Genomic DNA, 22,926 nt, shown 5'->3' with positions numbered 1-22,926 from the left:
TATAGAAGAGAGATTCCTAAGTTGAATAGAGAAAACTTTGTAGAATGGCACAATCTTATGATGTTGCATCTGGAAACCATAAGTGATTCAACTCTTAACTATGGTAAATTTGATGAAGTCAAAGGATGTGCTAGTGCTCATGAAAAATGGACCAAACTAAAGGATTTCTACCAAGGTGATGATAATGTTAAAAGAGCCAAGGAAAAAAAGCTTTAAAGGCCAATTTAATTAGATCAAAATGAGCAAGGATGAAAACATTGCAAAATATGTTGATAGAATCAAAGCTAATGTTAGTGCTAGAAAATCCTTTGGAGGAAAAATTGATGATGCAAAAATGGTAAGCAAGGTACTTAGAACCCTTCTTCCTATTGATACAATTAGAGTGTTTGTTATTCAAGAAATCAAATGTGACCCAAATAACAAGATAACTTTGGATGCACTAGTTGGAAGGTTGACAACATTTGAACTAGATAACTATGATAATTATATTCCTAGTTCTAGCAATCTTGTGTCAGCATTTGAAGCCAAGGTATCACTCAAGAAGAAAGTCTAAAAGTCTAAAAGAAAATAGCCTAAAAGTGAAAAGCAAGACATCTTTGATAGTGATCTTGAAGACATTAAAGCATTACTCACAAGAGGATATCTCAAAGGCAAAGGAAAGTATAGAGGTAAAATTCCTTTAATCTATTTCTCTTGTGAAGAAGTTGGACATATTGTTACAAGGTGTAAAAATAGAGAAGAAAAAGATGAAAAGAAACACAACAAGTTCAAAGGTAAGAAGGATTTCAAAAATTACAAACACTGCAAGGAAAAAGGTAAGAAATTATGTTTCATAGCTAAAGATTTAGATAGTAGTGAAGATGATGAAATGTTATATATTGTTATAAAAGATGATTCTGATGATGAAGGAGATAAGATAGCACTTATCTCTCATGCTAGCAAAAATGATACATGTATTATTGATAGTGGTTTCTCAAATCATATGACTGGTGATTAAGAAAAAAATTGAACACATGGGACATTATAATGGTGGTAGTGTGAGATTTGGAAATAATGAACCTTGTTGCATAAAGGGAAAAGGTTGTACCTCACTAACCAATGAACTTAGATGTCAGAATTCTTACAAGGTTGAAGGACTATAGAAAAATCTACTAAGTGTGGCATAGTTGAATAACATTGGATTCAAAGTGCAATTCATGAATGGGAAGGCCAAACTACTAGATAGAAAAGGAAATCTGTTTGGGTCTAGAAAAAAAACAAAAGATAATCTATTCTACCTAGATCTTAGTGAACATTCATGTTTTATTGCTCAAGTGGAAGAAAGATGGTTATGGCATAAAAGGTTGTATCATGTGAACATTGATAATCTAGTCAAAATAAGAAAAACTAGAAGAGTAAGAGATATTCGAAGCCTAAGGAAACTTGATATGGATCTATGCAAAAATTGTTTAAATTGGAAAGATGGGAAAGACTAGTTTCAAAAGAAAGAACTATCATTCAGAAGAAGTCTTGGAGTTGGTTTATATAGACCAATGTGGACCTATTGGAATAGAGAGTTGCAGTAGAGATAAGTATTTTATTCTATTTATTAATTATTATTTTAGGATGATGATTGGAATGTATCTAAAAGAGCAATCTAAAGCTTTTCAATAATTTAAGTGGTATCTCACAAGAGTAGAGAAGGAAAATGGAAAGAAGATAAAATGTTCAGGCTCATATAGAGGTGGTGAATTAATTTCCAATGAGTTCAATGAACTTTGCATTAAAAAGGGAATTAAGAGATAAGTATCAACCTCTGGTACACCTAAGGAGAATGGTATAGCTTAAAGAAGGAATAGATCCATAACGGGTTGTGTAAGAACCCTCATTATAGAAAATAGTATTGCAATCAAATTCTAGAAGAATGAAATTAGTACTATAGTGCATACCTTGAATAAAGTATAGTTGAAGAAAGACTCAAATCAAACTCCTTATGAAATATGGTATGGCTACAAACCTAATGTAAGTTTCTTGAAATTATCTGGTAGAAAATGTTATATCCCTAAGGAATCTAGGAAAGGTAAATTTGATGTCAAAGGTGTTGAAGGCATATTCCTAAGATACTCTTACAAAAGTAAAGCATAGAATTATTTGAATCTAACTACTTATATGATCATAGAAAGTGCACATTTGAGAATTGTTGAGTTTTCAAAAAAGAGTGAAGAAGAAAGTAGCAAAGAACCAGAGGATTACAAAAGATTTGTTTACTATCAACCTGATACATTGTCAAATCTATTTGGAAGTTAGGAGGCCTCACATCGTGAGTCCCCAAAATCTCCAAAATCTACTAAGTTTCATCCAATGCAACCCGAGCCATAGTGTAAAGGAATTGAGTCATAGTCAGATGCTACCGAGCTAGTGCCAAAGAAAATTGAGTCCGATGGACCTAAATCATAGACCATGGGACTTGACCTTAATACAAAAGATCATGAAGAGGTTAATGGAACATGTTATAAATCCAAAGTACTTGTGTTAGTAAGATATGTTAGAAAGAACCATGCACCTGATTAGATCATAGGAGACAAGTCAAATGGAACAATGACAAGAAACAAATTGAAAGGTATATGTTTACTTGCTGAATTTGAACCTAGAAATGTTAAACATGCTTTGGATAATGAAAGTTGGATTGAAGCTATGAATGAAGAAATAGAGTAGATATCAAAGAATAAGACTTGGACTATTATTCCTAGAACCAAGGATAAAAATGTAATTGGCACAAAGTGGCTATTCAGAAATAAGCTATATGAAGATGGAAAAGTTTCAAGAAACAAAGCAAGGTTAGTGTGCCAAGTTTATTCTCAAGAAGAAGATATTGATTATGGTGAAACTTTTTCTCTTGTTCCAAGATTAGATGGTGTTAGAACTTTACTAGTATATGAAGCACATAGAGGATTTAAATTATATCAAATGGAAGTAAAATCTGCATTCTTAAATGTAATTCTTAATGAGGAGGTCTATATGAAACAACCTAAAGGTTTTGTAGATCCTAGAAAAAGAGATATAGTCTAAAAATTACAAAAGGCATTATATTGTCTCAAGAAAGCTCCTAGAGCTTGGTATGAAAGACTTCATAAATACTTGATAAAGATCAATTTTCAAAGAGAAAATGATAAAAATAATCTCTATATCAAAGAAGCACTAGACAAGAAAATTGTGTTGGTAGAAATATTTGTGGATAATACTTTATTTATAGGAAATGATGACTTATGCAAATCATTTTCAGAAAATATGAGTAAATAATTTGAGATGTTGATGTTTGTAGAGATAAAATTATTTTTTGGATTGAAGATTTAGCAAAAGAAAGATGGTATCTACATTACTCAATCGAAATATATGAAGGAGATACTAAGGAAGTTTGGAATGGAAGATTCAAAACCTATTTGAACACCTATGTCTATTGGAGATAAGCTTTCCAAAAATATGATTCCAAAGAAGTAGATAAGTCCAAAAACATATCAATGATTGGAAAATTGCAATATGTAGTGCCTACAAGGCCTAATATTGCATTAGCAGTTGGTATGGTGGCAATATTTTTAGAAAATCCCAAAGAAAATGACATGATGGAAATTAGGAGAATCATGAGGTATTTGAAAGGTACTAAAGACTATGGATTATGGTACACAATTGCAGGCAATTTTGATTTGAAAGCATTCATAGATGTTGATTGGGTAGGAAGTGTTGATGACAGAAAGAGCACAAGTGGTGGAGCATTCTTTCATGGCAAAAGACTAGTGTCTTGGAAAAGCAAGAAGAAAAATTCTATTTGTTAGTCCACATTAGAGGAAAAATATGTGACAACAATAGTTAAATGTTCAAATGTTATTTGGTTCAAGCAACTGTTAGTAGGTATGAAGATAGAGATCACGAATCCAATGGTTATCTTCTGGGATAACACTAATGCAATTAATATACACAACAATCTTGTGATGCAGACCAAAACCAAACACATTTCCATAAAATATCATGTTTTGAGAGTATTGGTACAAGATAAAGAGGTAAGATTGGAATATGTGAATACAAACTAGTAAATTGTAGACATATTCACTAAGCCATTACCTAAGGATGCATTTTTTTATCTAAGAGGCAAGTTAGGGGTCATTTCATTATCTAAAGCTCACTAAATGTATTTTAATGATGAGTCAACTAGAGCATGTTGAAGATCAACCAATTAATGCAGTATTGACAAGATATATTGCATATGAATCTATGCATGAGGTACATTAATATTCACTAGATATTGTCTTTTGCATGAGATGTCAAAGAGGGAGAATTTTTCTACCATATCTCACAGAAATTTTATCGCTTCAAGAGATGACAAAGAGGGAGATGTCAAAGAAGGAGAACCTAGTTTCATATAAAAGAAGGAAAGTGTGCTATAAGAAAAGATGTTGAAGATAGATTTTTTTTGATAGAGGGAGAAACTAAAGGTAGAGGGAGTTCACATTGATAGAGGGTTCTCATGGATAAGAATAAAAATGAAACTAATGATATGTTCCTTTATTATTTCTGTAGAATTTCCTTATATTATGACATGTTGCATTTTCATCAATGCCAAAGAGGGAGATTGTTGAAAACCATTGATTAATTGTGTATTGTCTTTGATATTACAAAAAAGTCATATTATTGCTAGTCAATATATGCTAAGCTAACTCAAGCATTGAAGTCAATTTCTTGTATGTGCTGAGCATTCAAGAGTTTTCCAAGTTTAGAAGATAGTGTCTACTAAGTTCACTTTGGTGACAAATAAAAGTTTATAGATGTTAAGTGTTAACTGAGCTAACTCAGTTATTGAAGGAAATAATGGTTAATGTTAACTGTGCTCACTTGGTTACCAAAGGAACTTTTTGATTATTTAGTGTTAACCAAGTTCACTTGGTTAACATAAGAAAATAATTTTGAATTAGTGTATACTAACAAGGGTCAACTAATGAAGGATTTTCTTGTTTTGGCATATTGAGTTCAAGTAATTTAGTTGTTGGTTTTAGCCAACTTGATAGTGTGTAATATTTGATGATGCTTAGAGGAAGTGAATTGGAAGGATAAGAAGAATAATTGTTGAGCTGCAAAGATACATTTGATTAATAAGGATCAAGTATACAAGCCAAAATTAAGATATATAATTAGCAATTTAGTTGCATCAAAAATCTAGTCATCCCATTGTTACTTTCTAACCATTGTAGTAGTGATCTAAATCTCTTAACTGAGTTGGCTTAACAACTATTTGTAAATCCTCTAACAAGGTGTCAATTCTATTTGAAGTGTGCAATGACCTCTAACAAGGATGCTCCTAACAAGGTGATTAAATCCTCTAATAGGAACACACCTAATAGTGTATTTTATAACCTTTAATAGAGTTGAATCCTAATAGGGCTCACTTTAGAAGAATGAAAATTAGTAACTAGTTGCAATTGGTGTTTTTTCTCCAAATTTGGTTTCCAAATTAAATCTTTCTATGAATTGTGTTCATGTTATTTATTTTATGTGAATGAAAATAATTTAAGATTAATCACATATAATATATTAAAAATTTGCATGTTAAGCAGTTGCTGAGTTATTTCAGTGTTTATAGAGTTACAATATTTTCTACTGTAAACCAAGTAGATGTGTGTTTGCCAAGTTACAATAGAATACAATTTTATCAAAGTTTTGATTTCTATTGAAATTTAAGGTCAATAGATTTATTTTAATGGTAAATGATTATAATTGATTCACCCCACCCATCTTAGTTACTCTTATATTTTTAACTCCTCCAACCTTTGGAGGATTTCTTTACTAAATAGTGGAAAAATTGCAGATAAAGAGGTAGAGAAAGATAAAGAAAAGAAGAAGGAGAAATTAGTAGTCAAGGGCACCTACCCTATGCCATTCATTAACCATGATGATGAAAATAAGCCTCTCAATGGTCAAGAGAAAGAATAATCTTATCAAGGTGATAGTCTATACCTCTCTATTACTAAAGAAAGTTCCTTTCCATTTGGTAGCCAGAGAAAGGTGACACCACTTGTTGGAAGGAAACTTTATGATGTAATAACCCTACAATTAACACTTAATGTCCTTCCAATTGAGCCTTGGTTGGAAGATACTAATGATAGAAAGAAGAGGAGATGTGCAAAAATTTCTCCATATAAAGACCTCATTATACAATAAACTAAATCTCAACTAATGTCAAAGAAGGTGAAGAAGAAGAAGACCCTAGAAAAATTAGAACTACATTCTTCTATTGGTCACATGCTAGTGGAGATTGTAGAACCTTAGAAGGAGAGAAAATTTCATGAGTGAACTCCTAATCATTTTCAGATTAGAATGGTTGACATGGGAATTCCAGTGCAAGATTATATGGTGAACATATGGAAATCAACAAATGTAAAGATTGAAGACAAATTCAAGGAGTTAAGGTTGGAGAAAGAGGTACTAAAATCCTTGAATAGAAAATTAATGGATCACATTAGAGCTACACTTGGTAGCACCTCTACAAGAACATTTGACTCAAGTGCAAAGGGTAACAAGAATTTATTGCTCAAGCTACAAAAAGAGAGGTAGTTTGGTCAAGTTTTTCATGCCTAGATAGATGAATTATGTTGGAAATATAATTTAGGATAAGTTATTGAGAGGGGAGGAGTGAATTAGTAACCAATAAAACTCAATCTTAATTCACCAATAAATCCTTCATATGTATTTTGATCTAATTGTATACATGAAAAATTGAAGGCATTAAAACATTCATAACACTTTGACACAATATGGTGACCCAGAAACCTTCCAAATAGAAAGTAAAACTAGGGTGGGGATGATACCCAAAAAATTTGGTAGTGTAATATAAATTTTTCCTATTAAGGGTTATAATGATCACTTCTGATGATCTACCCCATTAGGAGCAATAAGGACTGCTAGGTCCACTTTGTAAAAGGATTTACAAACATAAAGTAAAGTATGCACTTAGTAAAGAGATTTACAAAAGATTGTTAAGTCTACCTTGTGAAAATATTTAACTATTTCACCTATTAGGATTAACCAAGGGCTAAACTCTAATCTTGCACCTTGATTTGCTAAATGAGATTCCTTTGAGTGTAATAATCACCTTGTTGTGATAGATACATATTTTTTGCTCCTTATACTATTGTAGCCTTTTTACTTTGCACTTTCTTTTCTTATTATCTTCTTAATATTTGATTACATTATATTATTAGGATGTGATACAATACATTACATATATACCAATCCAATTTACAATTCATCAAATTTGGCTACGATACAAGTTTCACCAAAATATAGAAAGTAAGCCCAACTACTAGCACTGGGTTCTGAGGACAAACTCAGTGAGGTTTTGACACTCGAAAACCATTGTTAGTGCTTGGCATCATTATGCACTCAACAAACATAGAAACTCAACTCATACTAATCACTTCTAAGTAATCTAAACTCAATATGCACTAGTGACTTAGTGAATACTATGAAACTCAACATATAAACTAAATGACTTGATTCACATTGCATAGCTTAGTCAACACTATCACTACGAGCTTGGTATAAATTGAGTCACTTGGTTGACACTACATAGCTTGGTCAACACTAGATTCACATTACTGAAGCTACAAACTCGATAAGCACTGGAGAACTCAGTTTGCACTAAGAAACTCAGTAAAACCTATGAATCTTGGTTTACACTGATAATCACCAACCTAGTAGATACTACTTGGTGCATACTGAATATTGTTCCTTGAACTCAGTAGCAACTATGGAACTTGGTAGGGCCTGAATTACTCGGTTAAGATTGTTAACTATACTATAAGATCGATAACTATTAATCATCTTAATAAGTGTGTGTGTCACTAATAAAAATACTTTACTAAAATGTAAACAATACCCCCATTTGGGATTAGTGAAAGAAACACTTATCAATCAAAATTGAATTCTCAAAAAAGTTAAAAACAATATTTAATCTCCATCTTGTGCTTCAACTCAGTAAGATACTCTATTTTTGAGATTTTTCAAAAATACTTTTGTAAGAGATGTTTTATCTGAATATCTATACATGTATATGTATAATATCATGATGCTCACCCATACATATATATTCAATATACTTTGCATATTATATATATCTTCTTATCTTCTCCCCTTTTATTGTATCATTGTGCATATTTTTCTTTTTATATATTCTTCCCCTTTATATATCACATATTATATTACATATTCTCCCCCTTTTTGACATAAATTCCAAATGTGTATGCTATACAATTATTCCAAAATGTGACAAGAAGTCAAAGTGTACCTATAAAATCAATGGCAATGTCTTGTCCCAATTTTCTTTCCACACCTTGATTACATGCAATGCAATTTGAAATTCTACTAATAATTCCATCATGTGATCAGCTATGGAGAAGTTTTTATCATGGATGAGAGTTTTGGCATGTGCAATATGTTTTTGCAATGCATACATGTTTAGAAGAATCATGGTTTTTATATCTAAAAGTGTAGTCCTTATCCTAGCTTCTTCCCTTAGTAATTTTTCTTGCATATCAGTCAAAAATCTAATCTTTGTATAGTGAGTAGAACTGTGGCTTCTGTCAAGTGACAGCTGGGGTGCACTTTCCTTTAGATCTTTATCTGTCTTCAAGAGTTTATCTTTGATTTCTTGTGTGAAGATAGATGTATCACATAATTTACTGAATAAAGAAGTAACATTATTAGCAGAGCTTTTCAATGATCCTAGGATAGTAGACGAGTCTACTTGATATATTGCAATCTTCTATGCAACTAGCTCCAATACTTTGTTTTCAAATTTCTTCTCTACTCTTTGCAATAATTTCTCTTTTCAATTCAAATCTTCATTAAATTTCTAGACCACTTTTGCTAATTGAACCAAAATAGGTTGATAAGTATCAACCTTAGTGCTAAATGCATCTATGAGAATAGTCTTTCATATTCAACAACATGATTTTCTCCATTTATTTCTTCTCTAAGCCTCTCTTGCTCAACTTTCTTCTCCAAAAGCTCACCTATTGTATCCATTTGATTAGAATTCAGAGTAGAGATATCCAAATTTGGAGTAACTATTTCCTCATCAAGATAAATGTCTTCTTCCTTATCTTTTCCTTTGCTAGAAACTTTTGTACTTGGTTGAGGCTTTCTCTCAACTATCTTTGAACTTATTATTTGCATACTCAGAATAGTAACAATAATGGAAGTGGAAGGATGAGAAATAGAAGTAGATATAGTGCTAATTGATGAAGTGCCTTATTGCTAAGTAGCCAAAATTGATGGAGGAAACACTAACTACTCAATAGATGAAGTGCTCATCACTTCAATCAATGAAGTACTGAGCTAGATAGGTGTAGAGATTGGTTGATTGCTTGTATTTGTAGAGTTTTTCACAACAAAATCAATAGTAGCTTTCTCTAAGCTTGATGGCTTTAAAGCTTTTCTCAAAGAGTGAGGAAGTGAGGCTATTACTACTATTACAATCTTTTCAGGGTCTATTTCCTTAATGCTTTGAATCTTAGGAAGATTCTCCTTACTGGCTTCCTACTCTTGTTCCTCCTCCTCATCATCATTTTCCTCTTCCTTGTTATTTTCACCATCATCTTCTCTATCAATAACATGAACAAAAAAATGACTCTTCTTATGAAGATTGTAGATATTTTTCCATGTGTTGATTGCATTACTTACCACATGTTAAATATCATCAACTAGTATCAAGCAAGTGTTAAATTTTAGAGTGAGTTTTACTTTATTCTGCTTGATGGACTCTTTTACCTCTTTGTCATTAAGACTCAACATGAGTTTCCTTACAGTCAAATCATATATGTCCTTAGTATTTTTCTTGGCATGTTCCCATCTTGGCTTGATTTTCTCCATTAGTTCATTGGGAATCTATTGTGCAAGTTGGTCTGGTGAATATTTCTATTTACTTAGTTTAGACATAACCATGTTTTCAACTTGCTTCTTCTCTTCTTCATTTTTGGTTTCATATCTTAATGACTTAAAAAATTTCCATGCTAGCTCTAGAATCAATCTCTTTTAGTTTCTCTTTAAATCTGGATGGAAGGTGTTTAAAAATAACATCCTCAACTTCTTCACCCAATTTCAATTTCTTTCTGTATGTTCTTCTTGTAAACACTATAGTAGATGACTTTGTAGGTTTGGTTATGATAACCTTACCTTTCTTCTTGACTTTCTCTTCTTATTCTAATTTTTCTTCATCTTCTACATCATCATCAATCACATCATCTCCATTACCTTCTATCAATAGGAGAGTACAACTAGCTTGTTTCAATTTTTCTATTCTTTTGTTCCCTTTGCTAATCACCTAGGGAAGTTTTATCTCTAGTTCTATTATAGCCTTGGCTTCATCATATGTGCCAAAATATGTGGCTTTTGGATCCATAGGTTCATTAAATAATGTGTCAATAATGTCTCTAGTGTCATCAATATTGACCTCTTAGCATAGAGGTTTGACCCATAGTATTCTAGGTCTGACAGCTTATATATATACTTTGTCACAATCTACCATAAAAAAAATATCATCCCTGTAGTCTTCTACAAGTTTCTTTGGAATCCTAAATTTGTTATTCATCTTTTCTTTAAGGAATCAAAATAATTGTCCATGATACTAATTAATTTTTACCCATTTCTACTATATATTCATTGATTTGATAAATAACAGACACATCTCTTCTCCACACAATTAATTCTTTTGAGGGAAAAATATTTTGCAAAAATGAAGATAAATAGGTTAAAAGTGAACTTAACTTACATGGATTATTCTTTGATGACCTAATGCTCTCCATTGTTTTGTTGAACTAGTTCAACATCTACTCATCAAGGTCAAAGGACATGTTGTTATTCACCACCTTGTAAGAAAGATCCACTACTTCACATGATACACTATTTAGATGATTGGAGCTGTATATTTTGTGTAGAATTATATGAATTCCAAACTTTAGCTCCATGTCAACTACACAGATGATCTTCATACCTCTTCCATCGCATTTAGAAATTTTTTTCTTTTCTAGTTCTACCTATCTTGTGGTTTTGGTAGTCTTTGCATTAGCCAACATTGGAAGCCATGTGATTCAATGAATCATTTTCTTTGTTATCAAGATAGGTTTGTCCAATCATAGCTACCTATTATGTACATGGCTAAGGATAAACCTTATCTATTTTGTCTAAAATTATTAGGGCATGTGAGTAATGTAGGTTAAACCCTTGGTTTCTAGGTGTTGATGCTCAGGTCTTAATACAACATTTACGCACAACTTTATCCATTTCTAGGGTTCCTATGTCTTGAATTGTACAATGAAAATATAAGTAGATATCATTAACCAAAAGTACCCTAGATAGAATCTATGATTGTGCTCTAGTAGGATCAAGTGCTTTGGCAATTTTTGGACTTAGCTTGAAATCAGGTGCCTTCCATTCAACTCCTCAAACCAACATCTCGAACCCCTTCTTTGTTTTGTTGTTGGAAGATGTCATCACTTGGTAGGGTTTCTTAAAACATGAAAAATTTCAACAATCAATGACATAGATTTCTTGGATGCACTGAAATGGCTCTTTGCATATAGATCTTGAAAATTCACGATGACAACTGAATTTTATTTCACCCTTCTTTTAACAAATTCTACTTTACCATTGCCATAAATGCTTGGTATATTTTCTTGCTTGATGATAGACTATCCTCCATTTAGTTTGAATTAATTTCTTAGTAGAGTAATTTATGACCGAGTCTCCACACAATGACTTAGTTACTCCTGACCTTGCTTGATAGGGTCTTGCAACCTTACTTAGCTTGGTAAGGTCTATAATTTCCTTAGATACTTGGTGATCCCTTTGCATCTTCAATGTTGATATAGATCATTCCTTCTAGTTGATTGGAACTACTATAGGATGTTTTCTTTAGAATCCTAGTTCCATTTCTGTTTGTGGGAGATCAAGTAAAAAAGCTTGAGTCACTCAATTCTTGAGTGACATTTGCTTTATTTCTTAGACTTGTATTCTCAGAAGATTTTAGAATCCATTGTAGTCTCATCTTTTTTTTGATGTTATCAACCTTGGCTTTCTTTTCATCTTCAATTCTTCCAATGTTCATATAGTTCTTGGCAAGATGTCCAAGTTATGTATAAATAAAACATCTTTAAGTGGTGTCTCTCGTCCCCATGTGATGTTTTACACAATTCCTTCGAATGTGTCCAAATTTTCCATAGCAGTGGGGTAAAGCACAAACCTATGTCACCCTTTTGTAAAGGAAAAGGCTAACAAAAGTATATGTGTTCACCTTCAATAACATAAAATTGGTATTATTATTCAGAATTTGAAAATAAAGTAAACTAATGAAATGTCTAGAAATGGATGAATTTTAGGATTATAATTTTTAATAATTTCTTGGAATAAGAATTGATATATTTTCCTAATTTTCATAGATGACTTTTTAGTTGTTGAAAAATGCTAAAAATTAGGGGTTTAATTCCCACCATAAAATTATATGGAAATAAACTTATTTTTGTTTGATCTCAGACTATGTAATTTATAACATTTATAGGTAGAATAATCAAAAATAAAAATTGACTTTAGACATATATTTTCTCTTTTATAATGATTCAAATTTTAACTCACCTTAAATTAATAGTTTTCATCTCCCACCACATTTGTGAAAATAAATCTATTCTAACCATAAGAAAAATTATACATTCTTGAAGAGGGCTCTCTCCTCTAGAATGTCATATAATTTTTAATTTTTTAAATATGATTTAATGTTTTTTTCTTTCCTAAAATTGACATCTTTTCGAGTGTTAAAATGCATGCTTGTAGAATGTTTTAAATACAAAATACTATATCTAATTAAAGCACTATAAAATCTATATGAGAATATTCTTGACTTTGAGCTGGTCTTTATATGTTACTAAAAAATATCATAAAAAAATAGTAAGACTTATTGAAATGATAGTTTTATGAAATAATTTTATTTCTTTAGTAATTGGATACAAACTAGTATAAAACAAAGATTTAATAGACATTTCCAATTGGAAAAGTGTCAGACCATATATAACTTAGTTAGAATAAATTTATATAGACCATATTTTTGAACACAATTTTTTTTTGGATAGAAATACTCAAATCTTGTCATTCTGATAAGTCAGCCTAAAAGGTGACACAACTTTTTACTTTTACCCAGTGACATTTGCACCAAGTGTTGTGGACCAAATCAAATATAGATTTTACAATCTATTTTGTTGTATTTAATAACTTAGTTTTGCATTTAGATGATTTGTGCCCATGCTTCTTGTATTTGTGACATTTTCCTTCAAATTTAGGTTTCTCTTTGCATTAATTAGCTATATGACCATGTTGATTACAATTGTAGAATTTTCCATTGAATTTAGCTTCACCATTACTCCAAAATTTGTTTGATGTATGACCTATCTTATCACAATGATTACAAGTAGGTCTTTGATTCTTTTGAGTTCATTGCTTGGACAGTTCACCTTCTTCTATATATCCAATTCCTTCTTTTCCTTTTTGTCTATATTATATTTATTCATGTCTGCTTGAGATTTCATCATCATTTCATTGGTTTGCTTTTTAGTATTTAGATCATTCTCCAATATTTCATTCTTTGATCTTAGATTCATGATTTCTTCATTTACACTAGTAATCTAATTAATGAAGTCTTCTTGTTGAAGGGATAGATGTTGAATTTCATTTTTATTTTCTTCTAATTCTTCTTTTATCTAGTTTTTCTCTTCCATGACTTCACACAATCTTACTGACTAAAATTCTTGTTCTCATTTCAAATTTCTTACTTCTTCTTGAAGTGTACCATTCTTTTCTAATAGTTCTCTGATTATTTCATTAGCTTCATCTAAATTAATTTCTAAATAGATATCTTCAATTCTTTCTTTAGTGTAGGGTTTGTCATTCATCTGTACTGCAAGATCTTTTCTTCTTTTCAAGGATTGAGAGAGAGTTGCTCCTTTGCTTTCTTAAGTTGTCCAATACCCAATTCCAAATATTGCTTTTCATTGTTAATAGCCTTATCAAGTTTGAATACTTCTGTTGCCTTTGATGTTTCCTCAAGCTATTAAAATTCTTCTTTGAGAACCACAAGCTCTGATAGCAATTGTTGGCAATATAAGATAGCCTAAACTACTAAGAGTTGAGGGGTAAATAAGTAACCAATATAACTTAATATTAATTCACTAATTAATCCTTCATATGTATTCTGATCTAATTGCATACATGAAAAATTGAAAGCATTAAAACATTCATAACACTTTGACATACAATACGGTGACCTTGAAACCTTCCAAATAGAAAGTAAAACTCAGATGGGGATGATACCCACAAGACTTAGTACTGCAATATAAAGTTACCTTGTTAAGGCTTATAATGGTCACTTCTGATGATCTTCCCTATTAGGAGCAATAAGAATACTAGGTCCACCTTGCAAAAGGATTTACAAGCATAAAGTGAAGTATGCACTCGCTAAAGATAATTATAAAACACTATTAAGTCTACCTTATGAAAGGATTTAACTATTTCACTTGTTAAGATGAACCAGCGGTTGATCTTTGATCTACAACCTTGAATTGTTGAATGAGATTACTTTGAGTGTAATAATCATGTTTCTATGATAGATAAATCTTTGTTGCTCCTTATAATAGTGTAGCATTTTTACTTTGCACTTTGTGCTCTTAGTGTCTTCATAATATTCCATTGCATTATATTATTAGGATGTCATACAATACATTACATATATACCAATCCAATTTACAATTCATCGAACTGAGCTACAATACAAGTTTCACCAAAATACAAAAAGTCTACCCAACTACTGGTACTTGAGTTTTTAAGAAAAACTTGATGACGATCTAACACTTGACAATCATTGCTAATGATTGACATCATCATGCACTTGGTAGATGTAGAAGCTCAGCTCAGACTAATCACTTCTAGGTAGTCTGAACTTGGTTTGCACTGGTGACTCAGTAAATACTATGAAAGTTGACATATAAACTAAATCATTTGATTCACACTACATAGTTCAGACAACACTATCACTATGAGTTCGGTATAAATTGAATCACTTAGTTGACACTGCATAGCTTGGTTAACACTAGATTCACATTTCTGAAGTTGTGAACTCAATAAGCACTAGAGAACTTGGTTTGCATTGAAAAACTCAGTAAACACTATGAAGCTTGATTTACACTGATTCTCACCAACCTAGTAGATGCTACTCGATGTGAACTAAATATTGTTCCTTGAACTCAATAGCAACTATGGAACTTGATAGAGCATAAATTACTTGGCTAACACTATTAACTATACTATAAGCTTAGTAGCTACTAATCATCTAAATAAGTGTGTGTGTCATTAGTAAACAAACTTGACTGAAATGTCAATAGAATTAAAGGAACAAAGTCCCCCTCTCATTGAGAACCTTTGAAATGTATTGCTAGATATAGATAGATTGAGAGAAGAAGGGTCAAATCACTAGACCTCAATGAAGAATGAATCTGAAATTGTAAGAGACAAATTGGCCTTGTTAAAGAGGTGTTTGACATGAAGATAAATATTGTCATGACACATGGAATACTTAACTTAGTCCAAGAACCATTGCTTCATTGGAAGCAATCATTAGGAATCAAAGTTGAGAGTTCAATGAGGTTAGAGCATGAACTAAAATATGTCTATGATTTAGTGAAGAAAGTAATGGATAAGATATTTGAATACCTAAAGGTCTTTCATACTAAATCATATGTCACCAACAATGGCCACCTAGTATATTTTGAACAAATGAAGACTAGGTTATTGGCATTCATCGGAGAAGCTATTGACTTGAAAAAATTCCAAGTGCAAAGATTCTAGAACTTGCATCAGTGGATTGCGTTCTAAAGCATGCAATGAAAAAGATCCAATCAAGGATCTCCAGAGTTGAAGAATTGATAGAAATGCATTAATTTGGACTATTAGAGTTGAAAATATCCTCATCCCAAGTGTTCTAGAGCTAAAGAATGTAATTGATGCAATGAAGGCCTATAGAGTTAAATGTGTAACTCCATAGAAAATTGATGGTCTATCAAAAGTGTTATAATCTCCCTACAAGGTGTCACAACTCTCTCTCCAAATCTGTGTGTGTGTGTGTGTGTGTGTGTGTGTGTGTGTGTGTGTGTGTGAGAGAGAGAGAGAGAGAGAGAGAGAGAGAGAGAGAGACTGATATTGTAGGCATATATGGCATTCTACTCATAGGCTAAGGCTTTGTAATGGATGATTGACTAGTCAATGCTATTTTTAAAATACATCAATTCAAAGATGCTCTCTATGGTAATCATGAAATGTAACTAGATAATTCTAAAGGACCTATCAAATTTTGAGAAGTGAATAAGATCGACCAAATTTCTATGTGGGAAAACCCTTGTAGCAGGGACTACTATGTGAGATTCTATGTCTACATTTTGATTTTTTTGTTCATGATAGTGTAATCTTTAGTTCTTGCATGGTCATTGCAATGAAACATGTTGTTAATGTAAGCCATGAGATTGAAAATAAAATATCTTTTATTGCTTTCCTTTTAGTGGTTATGTGACATAGTATCATCATTCACAATATTTCCTTATTTTCTCTATTTTATACAAGCTAGTTTCATGTCCATTTGCATTGTCATTTTAGAATTTTTGGATTTGGTTAATGTAAGGTGTCGAGTAGGTAGTAAATGCTTGTTGTGAAATATTAGTAGCTTGGGAAATCTAGGTATTTTGTAGTTAATCACATTTTCTCTTCTTATGCAATATGTATTAGTAGATAGTCTCACATTTTTGTATCCTACATTTAGTAGATAGAATAGAGCACATTTAGGTGTTAGAAGAGCTTAAAAATGACTCATATGTGTTCATAGTTATGGAAGTTGTGAGTCATTATCTAAAATCCATCATGATTGCTTGAAGTGTTGTGCAATATGGTTATATATCATTTTCTCTTTGGTTAAGAGAACACCCCTAAATTTACTAGTCTACTAAAAAAAATATTCATTATAAATATTTTTATATAAGGTAGTTGTACCTTTCAATTTAGGGGTCCTTGAAAGAACACCTACATTGACCCATTTTTTTGTTGACCACTTTATCTTTCACCACATTGGGCACATTAAGAATCAGGGCCTAGACCAAAATTTAAGGAAGATAAATTTGTAACCCACATACTATGAGCTCAGTTTACATAGTATACCTTCATCTTCTTAGGCTATACTGAAATCTTCTCCCTTGTGGAAATCTCAGTTGTGGTATTAACCAACCTTCTTGGATAGTTTAAATCATTTGTCACTAGTTGACAATATATCTTACCACAGTGTTGAATCTCCCTATTTGGCATTAGTGGAAAAAACAATTATCTTGATTATTTTTATCAATAATACAAAAATCTTTTAATAAAAAAATTCTACCAAAATCCCTATTTGCATGTGCTTGGTTTTGTAACTCGATTTCAATTGGAAACTGTAACTTGGTTACAACTTGTCTGGATTTGGATTTTTCAAAATTATTTTTATTTTTCGACTGAACATTTGATCTATATCATATATATTTTCCTCTATACATTTCCTCATATAAAAATTTCCTCCTTGATTATATACATACAATGTTCCCCCCCCTTTTTTGGTTAGAACTACCAAAAACATATACTTATAAAGTAATACCAAAATGTGTAAGGAAATCATTATTCACTTTCAAAATTATAGGCATAGTTTTGTCCCAATTTTCTTGTAGTAGCTTCAAAATGTGCAATTCAATGTGGATTTCAGCTAATAGATCTATCATGAGATCTACAATTGAGAAATTTGTGGCATGTACTAATATCATTGCATGTGCCAAATGCTTCTACATCACATCCATAAGAGAAAGTATTATACTCTAGATTTCTACAATGGTTGTCCTTATTGTCGCTTCCTCTCTCGATAACTTTGCCTACAAATTTGTCAAAAATATGACTTTCACAAAATTATTTGAGCTAGTATTCGAGTCATGTGCTAACTGACTAGAACTTCTCCTTAATTATTCATCAATTTTTGTTAGTTTGTCTTTTATTTCCTTAGTGAAAAATGATGTGTCATACAATTTTGTGAACAATGAAAAAACATTCTTTACAACTCCTTCAAGAGTTCCAATTTGAGTAGACAATTCCACTTGATTAGTAGCAATTTTCTTTGCTACATTCTCTAGGAATTTATTCTCAAACTTTATTTCTAACATTTGTGGATGTTTTTCCTACCTATCTATATCCTTATTGAATTTATGTACAATATCTACTAATTTCTCAATAACACCTCAATCTATACTACATCAAAAAATACATCCTTAATGCCTTCAAGAACTTTTCCTCCATCTCTTTGTTCTCTCAACTTTCTTTATCATGCCATTTTCCTCCATAGATCATTGAGGATATTCATCTGATCAATACTCATATTGAATTTATACCAATTTAGAATCACAATCTTAGTGTCCAAGTATATTTCATCAAATATATTTACCTTATCCTTATCTTTTGCACTGTGGAGAGATAATGATTGCTTTATCTTTTTCCTCATCTTTCTTCTCCTCTACACTTAGCTAACTCTTAGATTCTTATTTTCATTATTTATCAACCTTTTCTTTATCCTTTGGTTTCTATTGGGTTAAAGTTTTCCTAGAGATAGATTGAGTTTGCAACTTAGTTTCTACTTGGATGGATGGAAGACTTTGTTGCTTCTTCTCTCATTATTCTACAATGGGTGTAGCAATTGTTTTGTTTAGAGTGTACAGTAGAAATCCAATCATAGTTTCTATCATCATCTTTGTATGAAACTATTCTATACTATAAACCTCTTACTCTTCATCCTTATTCATTTTTCCTTCTTCCTCAAATATAGATTTCCAAATTTTTTTGTGGACTGCACAACATGCTCAATAGTATTTTTCAAAATTTGCAAGGCTTTGAATCTTGGAGTTTTTTCACTTTTCATGTTTTTCCATGGTCTCCTTGATTTTCATATTTGAGAGGTTAGGAAAGATGCTTTTATATGTTTTCTCTCTCATGTCCCTTTATGTTTTAACAATTTTTTTCCATCTATGCGTGAGTTCCATTAATAGGACATTAGTGGCTTGGCCTTTTAATTCATTCAAATCATATTTCCATTTTTTTATCTTCTCCACTAGAGCATCTTCAATTTGATTTTTCTTTTCTTTACCTTTGAGTTCATACTTAATGTATTTGAAACCTACCATGCCACTTCCTTCTCTCAATATTTTAACTTGTTTCTCAATGGATAGTGGAGGCTTCTTCAACTCAACAATGGGAGTGTTTTTCTCTTCACCATCTTCATCTTGTATCTTTAGCTTCCTATTCAATTTCCTAGAAGTTATGGATATATAGGTAGCTATCTTCTTGGATACCCTTACAAATACTTTTCCTTTCTTCTTAGTAGGTTCTTTCTCCTCTTCTTCCTCTTATTCTTCCTTTCCTCCCTCTTCTTCTTCCTCTTCATCTTCACTTTTACCCTCAGTTTGCATGAGAGAGTCACCTTTTAATTGTTTCTTCAACATTTCCATCCTCTTCTTCCCTATTATCAAGACTCAAGGAATCTTTATACCTAGAGATATCCTAGTCTTTGTTTCATGATACTTGCCAAAATATATTTCCTTTGTGTTGGTAGGCTCATTAAGGAGGGCCTCTATGATATCCTTGATATCATCTATGCTAACTTTATATCCCAAGGATTTACCCATGCAATTCTATGAATGATTTCCTTAATGTGAGTGATGTCACAATCAACCAAGAAAGAAATATCTTGAGCATATTTCTCCACCAACTACTAAGGTATCCTATACCTTTTTTGTATTTTCTCCTTGAAATTATCAAAATATTCTTCCATTATGTCATTAAATTTTTTTCCCAACTCTTGTATGTAATCATTGATTTGGTAAATTACATGTTTGTCCTAATTCCAAACAACACTACCTTTGGATGGAAAGAAATTTTGAACATAGAAGAATAAGAAAACAAGGAGGAATCCAAAATTAAATATGTTCTTCTTTGAATCTTGGGTTCTCTCCATGTTCTTTCTATGTTGATAGAGATGCAACTTGGCAAACTCAAATGATCAGCTGCTCTTCACCACCATGTAAGCCAAGTCAATAGCTTCAAATGGGACACAATTTGGTGTACTCAAGCTATAGATCTTGTCAGAAATTACATGGATCCCAAATTTTATCTCCATGTTAGTGACATTGTTTACCTTCATTCCCTTACCATCCCATTCTGGTAGGGTTTTCATCATTTTTTGTTTATCTAGCATAGGGTAACCCATAATGTGGTGTACCATATTCCTTATAATCTTCATAGGTTTCTCGAGCTAGAAGGACATCTTGTGAACTCTACTTAAAATGAATTTGATCCACTTTATTTTGAAAATCTTTGCCATGAATAGGGCATGTGTTAAACCCTTGATCTCCAAGTGTCTATTTTTGGGCTTTAGTACTCCATTATCACATAGGGCTTCATTCATCTCAAATATGCCTAATTCTTGAATAGTGAAATTATAGAGTGACTTGATATCATTAATTAATAGTACTCATGGTGGTAAAGATGAATGCACTCTCATAGGATCTTTTTTATCTATAATTTTTGGATGAAGCTTGAAATTGGGTGCCTCAAAAACCACTTTCTTTAGTAGCATCTATGAACGCTTCTTTGCCTTTGTGTTGGAGATGGATACCATAATTCTCACTAAGAGATGAATTCGCAGCAACTAAAAATTTGACTACAACTTCTCTTCAACATCAATTCTCCTGAAGATTGCTTGCAGCTAAAAATTTCTCTAAAAACTTAATGTAAGGTTAAAATAAAATCCTCAATTTCATCTATTATTAAAAAAAAAAAAATTTAGGGCCTCATAAATGTATTTTATAGTGGTAGGTAGAGTAGATTGGTTAAGACATTTCATCTTGACATCAAATCATCATTTCACAGCTTGCTTAGAACTAGGTTCTAACATGTCTCTTCTTAGTGATAACAAGTTACTTGGTTACAATGAAATTGTAACTCAGTTAAAACATAATTTTTTTTCTTTTTCTTATGCATCTTCCTATGTTGATTTAAATTTCTCCTTTCTTGCACATCTATAACTGATGTAAGATCTTCTTGATTTCTTTGTTCTAGCCATCTCGTTGATTACCTAGTTTGATGTAGATACTTCAGCCAACTCATTGGATTAGATGATGATAGCTTCTTGATTTGGGCCTTCTTCTAACTTTCTTACCAATTTTGGATTACTCTAAGTTTTGATTTCTTCAATCTTTGACATGCCACTAATTTTCTATATCTCTATTCATATAGTTTCTTTCCAAGTGACATATCTTCTTGCATACATAACATCTTATATTGTTATTTCTTTTCCTTATGTGTTTTTCTACACAATTTATACCAATGTTCCTATATTCACCATAATAATGACATCTTTCCCATGTATTATAGTCTCAACCAATAGATTCTCTTTGCTTGGATTCATTGTGTTGAATGTTTGGATTTGATCCATACACTAAAGATTTGTGACCTTGTTTATGACATTTTAAACAATTCCCTTCAATTTTTGATTTAGGTCTACATACATTTTCCTTGTGAACATACTTGTTGAAATTGTAACACTGACTTTTGAACTTGGGTTGCATGGTATTACTCCAACAAACATTTAATGTATGACCTATTTTTCCACAAGTGTTACATTTAGGCCATTTATTCTTTTGTACTTCTTGATTAGTATACCCTAAGCTAATAGTGCCTTTAGGTCTATTCAATTTTTTCTCATTTAGTTATGTTTCATCTCTTAGCTCATTTTGGAGTCTTTCATTTTATGCTTTTAGTTTGGTGATTCCTTGATTTGCATAATCTAGCTGATCTGCCATGTTTGATTGATTTTGAGATAATTGTTGAACTCCATTTATATTTTCATCTAACCTTGCAGAAAGTAGTCTTCGGTCTTCATCTACCATTTCTTTATCATTTACCTCTTTTTAAAATTTTCTCCATGAACTACAATTTCTTTATCGAGTAGTAGTATTCCTCACTAGTAGGTCTTCTATAGCTACATCTACTAGCTTTGAAATTATTTCTTTATATATATCTTCTATTGTTTCTTTTGTGTAGAGATTGTCATTCATCTATATAACCATTTATTTTCTTCTCTTCAAAAAGTGAGTATATTTATCCTTGAGGTTCTTGACTTACTCCATAGCCATGTGTAAATCTAGTTCTTCATTATCAATAGCTTTCTCTAACTTGTACACTTCCATTTCCTCTGATCTTTACTCTCTAGATGTTAAGAATCTAATAGGAGTACCTTTGTCTAATACAAATAGTTGGAAATATAATGACAAGCAAGTGACTAGGGGGTTGGGGGTGATGGGGTGGGGGGTGATGTGAGGCCTCACCCCGACCCATCATAGCATAGTGATACATTACTATTATTTTGATATTCACAACTCGAGATATCAAAAAATTATCTGATGCTTAGAACATACTTTATTATTTCATGTTGTGTGATGTTATTTTCAGATATATTGATGATTGTCATTTAATGTTTCATGTATATGTATGTTGATGAAATCAGTAAATGTAGTCTTGAGACTTTGATTTGAGAGATTTTAAATGATTAAGAATTAAGCAGGATGAAGAAACCCTTATTGATGTATGTTTTAATTTATGTGAATTTTTGATACATATAAATTTATGTAGATGTGATTTTATGAGACTAATAATGTGTGCAATGAGTGTGCAAATATTTAGCCAAGAAACCCTACGTAGGAACATAACTGATCTCCTTGTGCTAATTTTGGAAACCTTGTTGTTCGTAATTCACGT

Source organism: Cupressus sempervirens, chromosome 4 (assembly GCF_028749045.1).
Source record: "Cupressus sempervirens isolate cs-2001-9-10 chromosome 4, ASM2874904v1, whole genome shotgun sequence".
NCBI lineage: Eukaryota > Viridiplantae > Streptophyta > Pinopsida > Cupressales > Cupressaceae > Cupressus > Cupressus sempervirens.
The sequence above is the reverse complement of the archived record's forward strand: the minus strand, read 5'-3'. Positions refer to the sequence as shown.